General features: G+C 44.1%; 1 long non-coding RNA gene across 1 annotated transcript; it reads right to left on the reverse strand.

Annotated features, from left to right (window-relative positions):
* Nucleotides 1–5,920: 5,920 nt before the first annotated feature.
* On the reverse strand, nt 5,921–9,936 carry LOC113966233. The gene is made up of 2 exons (XR_003533748.1): nt 9,665–9,936; nt 5,921–6,144 (listed from the first exon to the last, which is right to left on the reverse strand). It is a non-coding gene; the product is annotated as an uncharacterized LOC113966233 (long non-coding RNA).
* Between the last annotated feature and the right edge of the window lie 205 nt (nt 9,937–10,141).

Below are 10,141 nucleotides of genomic sequence, written 5' to 3' on the forward strand. Positions count from 1 at the left end.
TTATGTGGATTTAGTGCCCCTAGTTATAGGAATAGCTAATGAGCCCAGGTCTTGTACCTGCAGGAGTTTTGCCAGTTCAGCTGTGCATGGCTGGAGTCACATTGAACACAGGTGAGAGACTGGCATAAGCCTTATGTATCCCTCCAGCCTGCCCATGCAGAGACCACCAATCCAGTTACATTACAGACTAAAACATTGCTGTAGGAAAGGGCTCTTATTGAGCTGTGTAATGTATTTTAGGCAAGACAGTTCCTTGAATGGCTTTCTGTTGTAAAAAGGAAACCATCTCAGTTTACTCACTGTAGAGAGGAGAGAGGTAGGTACCTCTGATCATATAGATACTTGAAAATATATGTATGTGGCTTTACTATCCTCATGTGCAGGGAAGTGGAGAAACCAATATGAGTCTCTTGTAATACTAATGTTACTCTGAAAAATGCATGAGCAAGTGAGACATGCATAGACATGCCAAGTTCTGAGATACAGCACTTAGAAGTAAAGCAATCAAATTGCCAGGACATCAGTCTGCACAGGCAGCGTAATGTCTCAATCCCAGTGATTAGTGTCTTTTACTACAAGAAGTATAATATTTGGTGCCTAATACATTCCTCTGCTTTTGTTATGCTTGCCAACATTGATAGTGGCTCACAGTAAAACAAAGGTAACTCTTGACATCCTTCACAAACTCCCACTCATCAATTAGAGGCCATAAAGCTTCAATGTTTTCAGTGAGTTTGAATGCAGGCTTGCTTGGCTAATGCTTATCCTTCAGCACATAATCGGCTCAGTGTTAATGAGCTAGAAGGGCTCGGATATGGCCAATCAAGCTCAGGCAGCGGCTTATTCTAGAAAGCTTCTATTTTTGGAGCAGCTGAACCAAGACTTAACAGGTTACTCCAGATGAGTCTCATTACTGCATTTCCCAAATGCCATGGATGGTGGTTGTGCAGAAGGACAGCAAGAAGTTTGAGCAACCTGGTCTAGTGGAAGGTGTCCCTGCCCATGGCAGGGGAGCTGAAACTAGATGATCTTTCAGGACCATTCCAACCCAAAGCACTCTACAATGCCATGACTGTAAGACCACATCAAAGCTGGCCACAATGATTTGGGAAATCTCCATCTTCGTAACTCTTGCATGGAGGTTGAAGTGGTGAAGCAGCATTGCCATGTCCTGCCTCAGTGTAGACTGAATTGTCTGCACACTATCAGGATGGCATATATGTTGCTCTGAGCAAGGCTGATGGGGAGTGATTAATCCGTGCTGACTGTCCTTTCAAAGGAGATCTGGGCATAGCAAACCAGGCAGAGCACAGGTGACAAATGTTTTCAAATGTTTTCCTCATGTCCTCTGCAAGGTGAGGACGTATAAAAGGTGAGAAATCTGGGCTCAGGAGGAGAAGAAGTACCTTAAATTTGCAAGATGCGATTTAAGAGAAGAAGTGAAGAGCAGGGGAACAGGGGCAGAGCATATGTGTTTGTAGCTCAGTGAAGAGCCTGGTTTAACTGTTGAACAATCAAGAATTCGGGCCAGCATCTACAAATGAGGCAGAGAGATGCTCTGCCTCCAAAAAGAAACCTCATGGGTGCCTGCTGCTGCATAGGTGGCAGTGTCCCAAGCTCCCATGTCCATCAAGCCTGGATATGCTCAAGAGCACTGACAGACCATTTCAGCACCGATCCAGCCGCCTTTGGTGGTGACTTCTGGTGTGGGCACAGCACTCATGGAGCTACCTTGCATTGCCTGGCATGTACTGAGTCAGATCCTATGTGTGCACATGAAGTTTTTGCTCTGCAGCAGCTGGAAGCAGGGCAGAGGGGTGTTTCTACGCCTGTGGCATGGATGTATGCAAGAACATTTCTCATGCTTAGCAGTAGCCCTGCAGATGCTGTGTCTGTAGTGGCACAAGCCACGCTGGCAGAGGAGCTGAGGCTAAAAGTCAGTGTCCATCCATGTGGGATCTCAAACGAGAAGCGTAACTCCATGGAGTAGTCATGGTTGCCTTTGTGCTCTCCTGTCTGCTGGCTGTGTGAGAGGAAAGGCAAGTTTATACAGGAAACCAATACCAAAATCTGGCTGCATCACTGCCAGGCACTTGGGGATTGCCTTTACTCCACCTGTAGGACTCTTTGCATAGCCCTCTTTGCAGCACTGTGTCTTGCTCATGGCCCCTGATAATCAGTATAGCATTGGCAAATGGAGCTGCTGGCTGGAACCAGCTGTGAGGGCATAGAAAAGCAGCTGAGAGCCTGGCACAGCCTTCAGGCCTCAGAAACACATACAGAGGTGTGCCTGCTGGGGTGAAACTGCTGCTTATTCTCACAGGAGGGAAATCTCATGAGTTACCTCTACAGAGTGATGCCTCAGAGCTTTATTTGGATTTTTTAATTTTTATAGATTTTAGAAGTAGTTATGTAATAAATTTAGATTTTAATGTAGCTGTATTACATCCCTTACCCTGCAGTATAATGTTTACACATACCCAACCCTACTATCCCATTTCACATCAACCCCTCTAAAATTCGGTTAGCGTGTTCAGTCTTCTTTTCGAGGTAGAATTGTAGAAAAACACCTTAAAGCTTGGACCAGAAGATATCGCACAGACACAGTAACCTTCAAGCCCAGAACTCTGGAGGAACTCCAAGGACTGTACATGCTTTGAAGAAGATGAAGATGAGGAAGAAGGGGTCCCAAACACCCCCAGACCCAATTCCCAAAGGGGTGTGTTGGGGGGCAGAACAGGGCAGAACCGGGGGTGGACAAACTGGGATTGGATGGACCTTACTATAAAATCATAGAACCTATGTCTGAGCGCATGCTTGTTATGTATTCCTCTAGGCCTACGGACTCATTAAAGGACCTGCTCTCTTTATCTTATCTTATACACTAAATTTGCCTGGAGTCTTTTTTCTCCGCAGTCTTTTAGGCAACAGAGAGAATTGCACACAGTGGCATGGCTCCTTTCATGTCAGTGCAACCAGGTGACATCAGTGTAATCCCCTGTGGGACATGGTCCTGATCCCTATCTCCAGGCTCCAGTTCTGCCACTCAGAGAGAAAAGTCTCCACACCATCATCACGCCTTCTTGCCCTCTCCTCCCTCTTTCCTTGCTGTACCCCAGCCTCTCTGCTGGGCAGCTTGAGTATGACACAATGAGGCATACAGTCAGCCCAGGTAAATGAGCAGAGACCATATACCCCTCACTGTTGTTTGCCCAAAATACTTCCGTTGTGCTTCTGAATAGGATTCATTGGTGATGTACTGCTGCACAAGATAGCCTCCACTGTAGGATCAACAAGTATTACTTGAGCAGAAGGAAAGCTTGTGCCACCTTACAATGCCTCTCACTTAAAATGAAGGAAGATGCTGTCAGTTAAAATGCTTCTGGTTCCATCAGGAGATTTCTCTCTTCATCCTGCCTTCCAGTTATGAAGTTGTTTCAATAAAAACTGAACCACTGGCCATGTTTTCCAAGAAAAGCAGGGTGTGAAGCCACAAATAATGGAGCTGCTGAGGTTCCCCAGGATAACATTTCTTTTACGGTCTTTATCCTGCTGTGTCTATTCCTTCAACTGAATGAAGCAATCACTGATTTCATTGGAAGTACAGAAAGAAGATCTTCCAGCCTGTTGTTTGTGCTAGATGCAGACGAGTTTTGCCCTTTCTCTGGTCAAAGGCTACTGTGGAGCACCATGCTGTGTTTTCATCTTCCCAGTCTTCTCTGGGTAAAGTCTGGCTCTTCACTCTTAAGCTAACTTTCATTAATGCTCTTCCCAGCTTTTCAGCTCCTCCCCAAGCAGCTGCCAGCTGCCTCTTTTGCTGTTGTTCTTCCTTACCCTACTTGTCCAAAAATCCATAATGACTAGCTAAATTTCTAAGAAGATATTTAAAAAGCTAGTCTTAATAGTATGTTTTCATTTCACATACCCTTCACTCAGCAGTGGATAAATCCAAAGTATAAAGACATGCTTTACAGAGCAGCTACAAGTAATTGGTGCTGTACAGCTATTTTTGAATGTACCCATGCAAAAGTCACCTGGTTTCAATTTTCATGATAAAATTTATTAACTTTGAGTGAAACTCTGTTCAGTTGTGAGTTAGAAGTTTGAGTTATGCTTTTTTTTTGTTTGGAGGGACCTGAAAAAGTTCAGCACTTTCACATGGTTTTGACGTGAGATCAGGCAACCCTTTCAAACCAATCGTTTCAAAGCAGTTGCAGTTTGAGGTTTTGAAGCTGCAAAAAATGTCTATACCAACTGGCAATAGATTTCTGGAAGTGTGAAGTGTGTAAACTGAAACAAGAAAAGTCTGAGGTTCATCAGCTGCACCTGAGAGCTGATGGCAGGCTGCACTGTGGTGCCTTGCTGTCTGCTTGGCCCTGTGGGTCCCAGCCGAGCGGGAGGAGAGGAGGGTCTGGTCTGGCACAGTGGTGGTGTGCTGGCAGGAGAGCAGGTGTCAGCAAACTTCACACCTGTGGGCTACACCAGTGATCTGCTGCTCTGATGTCTCAAGTGGCATTCTGGGGGTCAAATAATCCAAGCACCCCCAGTGTCTTTGTCTTGGAGTTCATTTAGAAGCTGCACAGGAACAGCAAGGGTGGGCAGGCAGGGGTGAAGCCTTAGGACAGACTGGAGTGTGCAGTTCCCTCCAGTGCTCCCATCTGGCTGCATGTGCCCTGAAGCAAAGTCAGAGCTAGTAGTGTCAGAGCTAGTATTGTTCCTCTGTGTCTCCTTTTCCTCGTGCAGACACGTCCCAGTGTACCTGCAGAATCTTGCCATTGCTGGGTGAATGTGCACGGGGAACAGAGTCACAGGGAAAAGAGGCTTTTCTTGCTCTGAATACCAGCTAAATGCTTGGTACCTGCACTTCTTTGTTCACTGTCATCATCAAGTCTCTGAAAACCAGCATGCTGTGCAGTGAGAAGTTATCTGTGCCATGACAGTTCCTTCCCCAGGGCATATGAGAAGGAGATTTTAATTGAGAGTGGTGTGCTTTTTCCCCTTGGATTGCTACTAGCCGTATTCAGTAAGACCTGGGCAATATAGGAAAGTTACTTTGTGTATATGAGAAGATCAGCTATGTTTAATTTAGGTGCATAACTTTGTCTTCCACCGTCATTTCTCTTGTTTATCAGCATATAATAATAATGGCCCATCTTCGCGAACGAAGATTTGGGGGAAGGTCTTTTTACCTTTCCAGCCTGCGCAATGGATTTTTTAGGTGAGACACAGCCTGCGCTGAACTGAGCCCACCCTTTAATCCTAAGGTTCATCTGCCGGGGCCAAGAAAGCTTGGACAATGGCAGTGAGGTCCTCAGGACGTAGGTTTGTTTAGAGTGTCCTTCTCATAGATGGATGGCCACACAGGGCTAACGACCTCCATCAGGCCAGGAGACCGGGGAATCGAACCCGTGGTCGCAGCAGTGAAAGTCCTGCACGCTAACCACTAGGCCACCAGGGGTCTCATCAGCATATATTGGAGGCAAAATAAGCAGTAGAATTAAATAAAGCTAGATTAATTGAACATGACAACTAGAAGCACCTTAAAGCACGTGCCAAAAAGTCTTCCCATGTTGACCCTATTGCAACATAGCTCTAGCTGTGTGTCATGACCACAGCAGTACCACAACGTGCCCATCAGCTGCTGCCGGTTCTCCTCTTTCTCACCAGTATCCTGTAAACAAAGCAGAGGGATGCTGAAAACTTGAGGCACCAGCAGTAAGCAGCTCCTGTCTACCATGGCCACTTGTGTTTGTGTTTAAGGAGCGAAACTTTAACCTGAAAATCTACCAGAAAGGGACTGCTATCAAAATGGTAAGGAAGAGTGAGGAGAGAAATACATAACAAAGGAAAGAAAGGGAATGGAAGTGTAAAAGAGGAATAAGTAGATGAATAAAAAGGAAAAGCAAAACAGAACAAAAAATTAGTCACTGTAGAAGCAAAATTCCTGTCTTTATTTCATCTGTGCTCCCTCCAGTTCCAGTGTAAGAGTTCTCAGAGGGTGATCTCTTATATTTAAGTGGGTTGTAAATTTTAACAGTAGAAAAAAACAGTATAACATCTCTTCTTTGCGAGGAGAGGTGTGAAAGATCAGTCCTGGAACCAGGATACCTCTCCATCCAGTGGCAGGTCCAAGCTGAGATATGTCTGTAGGTGGAGTAGGCAAAAGGGCTGACACTTTCTGTGCATGAAATCTGAGTAAATACACTTTCCCTTTTTTCGGTTTGAGAGGTTTCAAGGTCTCCCTGATGTAGTGCCTTTGCTATGTAGTATCAGGAAGATGTTTATCTGTTATGGTTTCGGGACATGTGCAAATGATACATTGGGCTCCAAGTTTCAAGCCTGAGCAGGACTGGAAGCAGTATGTGGTCCTGAAATGCTCACTGTGGGGCACAGATGTCTGGGCTTCACCTTTGTTCGTCACTGAATAGCAGCCTGAGAGGAAGCTGGGTTGGGCTGGATTCTTCAAAGGCGAGTGACTTTCATGTTTTACATAATACACAGTTTCAACAGAAATGCCCTTGGGGTTGGACTGGTGCCACCTTCCATGAAAAGCCTCTGGAAAAGTTGCTGTGGCTCAGCAGGGAAAGACCATATTGGATACTCTCAGCATGTTAAAACCTCCTGATGTGGAGGCAAGAGGGAGAACACTTGGCAAAGCTGTTGCTTGTTTCAGCTAAGGAACTTGGTAAACAAGGCTCTGAATAACTGCACCTCTGAAAAGGGATTTGAGATGAAAATATGAGGAGCTTCATCAACAGAGAAACAAAGTTTATTTGCATGAGAAGAAATATATTCAGCTTTACCAAGACGAAGGTCTGGGCTGCATGGCACATTGTTTTAAGCCTTGTCAGAAGAGACAACACATTTCACAAAGTAATCATAACTAGCATCCTAATGGATTAAAAATACCTCTTTCACCTCCACAATGGGAATTTCTTTTTTGATGAACCTGATTTGCTCTGGAATAACTCAACCCAGGGCCCTCGCGTTGCTCTGTCAGACATGAAACACACCCTTCAAGGGGCAAAACTTGCCCCTGCCTCCTACGTCCAAGAGTGATTAAACAAAATTAACACAGTTTTTGAGAGAGGACTGAATCAAAGCAGCTCTTTGAAATATCTGCCAACTCAGACATCAGCTCTCCAAACAAGTTACTATAAACGAGCGAGTGTGAGTAGGCAGTGTGATAGCTGGGGCAATTTCCAAGCACGATGCTCATCAGGAATATAATGCTGTTGAAAGTAAAGTTGACATACCTGTAGACCAAGGTTAAGGAGATTCAACCTGTGCCTCCCAAAAGTGCTGTCACACTTCCCCTCAGTGTCAGAAATTTTTTTCCAATGGATATGTCTGGTGCCATGTTCATATTGTAGATTTAGCAAAGTGAAAAATAAATGCAAATTTGATACGGAAATTAGAGCCAGGTATAAGCTAATAATTCACTGTGTTCCAGACATTATTAGTAGTAGTAATGCATCGCACTTCTTATTGTATGACATGGAACAAAAGCCTCCCTTTTTTTTTTCCCCCACTGAGGTTGCTGTAAGACCTGCAGAGCTGTGCTGCTTTCTTGTCCCCAGAAAATAGCTAGTGAGATCTTGGAATCGCAGCCCTTCCTGGTCATCCAGGAGCACAGACCGAAACAGTTATGCTACAGCCAAAGGGCCTATGGGTATCTGTCTGCTGGCGTAGAGTTATTTGAAATCAGTTGGTTTACTGTACAGAAAGGCTCACACTAGGCATCATGATGAGCTTCAGTACTGGCACAGGCTGCTCAGGCTTCTTGGCTCAACATCACTGCTGGATGACACAGAACCACACTTCACATGTGACCCAGATGCCCAGCGTTCCTTCCTCCTGTGCTGCAAAGCTGCACTGATCCCTCTGATGGAGGCAGAGGAAAGGTAATGTCTGCACAAATAAAATGGAAAAACATGTATTTCTAAATTGCATTCTGTTGTATTCCTATTTCTGTATCCATCTCTCCCTCATGTTCCGTTTGGTGTGTTTTTGGTGACGTTTACTGTCCTCTCATGTCAGCTTTTCAAACAGATCCAGTCAATTTTATAGCTCTGCAGAGGGATATCTAGTGTACCTGCAGCTGCTTATAATAGGTTTACTTTTCCGCAAGCTGCATTCTTTGGTGCCTGGCCAGAGGGTTTTACATCAGCTGCACACAGACTTTTGGAAGGCACCTGGTGGGATTTTCTGCTGGAAAGCACCTGGGAAAGCAGAGTTCAACTCAGGAGAGAAATCGCACACATGAGGTTCAGCGTCCCTTGTCTGACGAGGAATCTGCTTCATTTTTCACCAGTTCACATCTGCAACAATTTTGATTTCAGACTTGAAACTTCAGGTTTCTTCCTCTAAGAAAAAAATGGCTATATAACATAAAAGATTTTGAGTGATAACACAAGGAAATGCTTCTGTTGTAATTTCCTCAGTCTGGTTGGGCTTTGTCTCATGTTAAACAAGGGTAGAAATAAACCATGTAGTTCAAAGCCTGATTTCAAGGAGAGACTTTGAGGTGCTCTGGCACAGGCTTTAAATACTATTTTTGTCCTTGGAATGAGTTTATATTGTGGATATGCAAAAGACTTTGTGGTTGTAAGTTTCATAATGTTTAAAATGTCCTCCTGGTACAATAATGTCCCGAGCCTAGAGCTGACAGACTGCAAATATAGATGAGCTCAATGGATTAATATTGCTCACTGTTCTGAGGGCACATGAAGAACTGTTTTTCTGTTTATGCACTTGGCATGTGGCACTCTTTAGGCGAGAAAATGGGTTTAGAGCTGCACAGTTTAGTTTTGAAAAATGCATTTGTATGTTTGACTATTCGATTCATGCATACAACTGTATCAGCAGTGCAGTATAAGCCTGTTTGAAATGTGTCCCTGGCAGTCAACTGGGCATTTCTAATCAAGCCTGACTCTGGAGCTACTTTCATACTCCAAAGGGATTACACTATCACAAATCACTGGATGCCATTTTTAAATGGTGTAATTGCTGAACGGCAGCTGGAGGAAATGCTGCCTGCTTCCTAATTTATAAAGACTGAAAATTCATTTGTTTAAATAAGAATTAGCTCTTTATCATCTGGAAAAACAAAGTATTATATGGCAATCTAAATATGTCAGAGAAGTAGTGTGTCAACATGAAGCAAGGCAGAAAATGCTAGAAATCTGATAAGGCTTACATGAATTTTCAGTTTTGTACAGATTTCCTGTGGGTCCTAGAACAAAACTGCTCCCTCTGGTTTGCCATCTATAAAATGCCTATGATTTTATAATTTTACCTCCAAGGTCTATTGGAAAGATTTATCCTTTAGTGTTTGAAAAATATTTTGAGATTCCCCATGGATTCCATCAACGTAAAATATGCATTATTGCTCCCTTTTTTAAAATTGAATTCTGACCTAAGGAGCAAGTGATTACCTTGCAAGCAAAATGCAGCTAAAATGAACAAACTAATACTTATGCTTTTCACAAGACCGAAAAACCCGAGGGAATATTTTCTTTTACTGAGTTTTTGTTTTTTTTAAGGTCCAGTTAATTTGGATTTCTCAGAAATCAGTCTACACTCTACTCTGGATGAGCTACCTACACTGGATATAGATTCAGCAGTGTGGATATTTGCCTGATCAATTTGGTATTTGACTTACCTGGAAGCATGTTAGCCCAGATTAATACATTCAGCTGACTTAAAGCAGCTCTTTGCCTGGCCAGCTGAGATATCTCTGCGCAGTAATCCCACTCTGCTCTGCAAACTGGTTTTTTGCATGGAGCCAGCTCAGGTCTAGAAGGAAGGTCAAATTCATTGTCACTCTACCCTGGCTCTGTGTGTTCCAAGCTAGCTACTGCTGTCTCCTGCACATCAGTCTCAGGGAGGCTTATCAGCCCAGGTACAGCACAGTGCTGTGGGAGTATCGAATGTGGTTCTGCACATAAATAAAAAAGCCAGGCTAGAGCTCGTTCTGTTGGGTCTGTAATATAGAGACACTCCAGCATTGCTGCTGGAAACAGTCTGTAGCTGCCAGGGTTACTGGCTCCTCGCCATCTGTGCTAGACTGGTACTCTCTTGGGGCTGTGCTCACTCATGTCTCCCCTTGCCCTGTACAGCCAGAACGTACTATCCCTGG

This window comes from Neopelma chrysocephalum, unplaced genomic scaffold (genome assembly GCF_003984885.1).
Source record: "Neopelma chrysocephalum unplaced genomic scaffold, ASM398488v2 Primary Assembly neopelma1_59, whole genome shotgun sequence".
NCBI classification, from domain to species: Eukaryota; Metazoa; Chordata; class Aves; order Passeriformes; family Pipridae; genus Neopelma; species Neopelma chrysocephalum.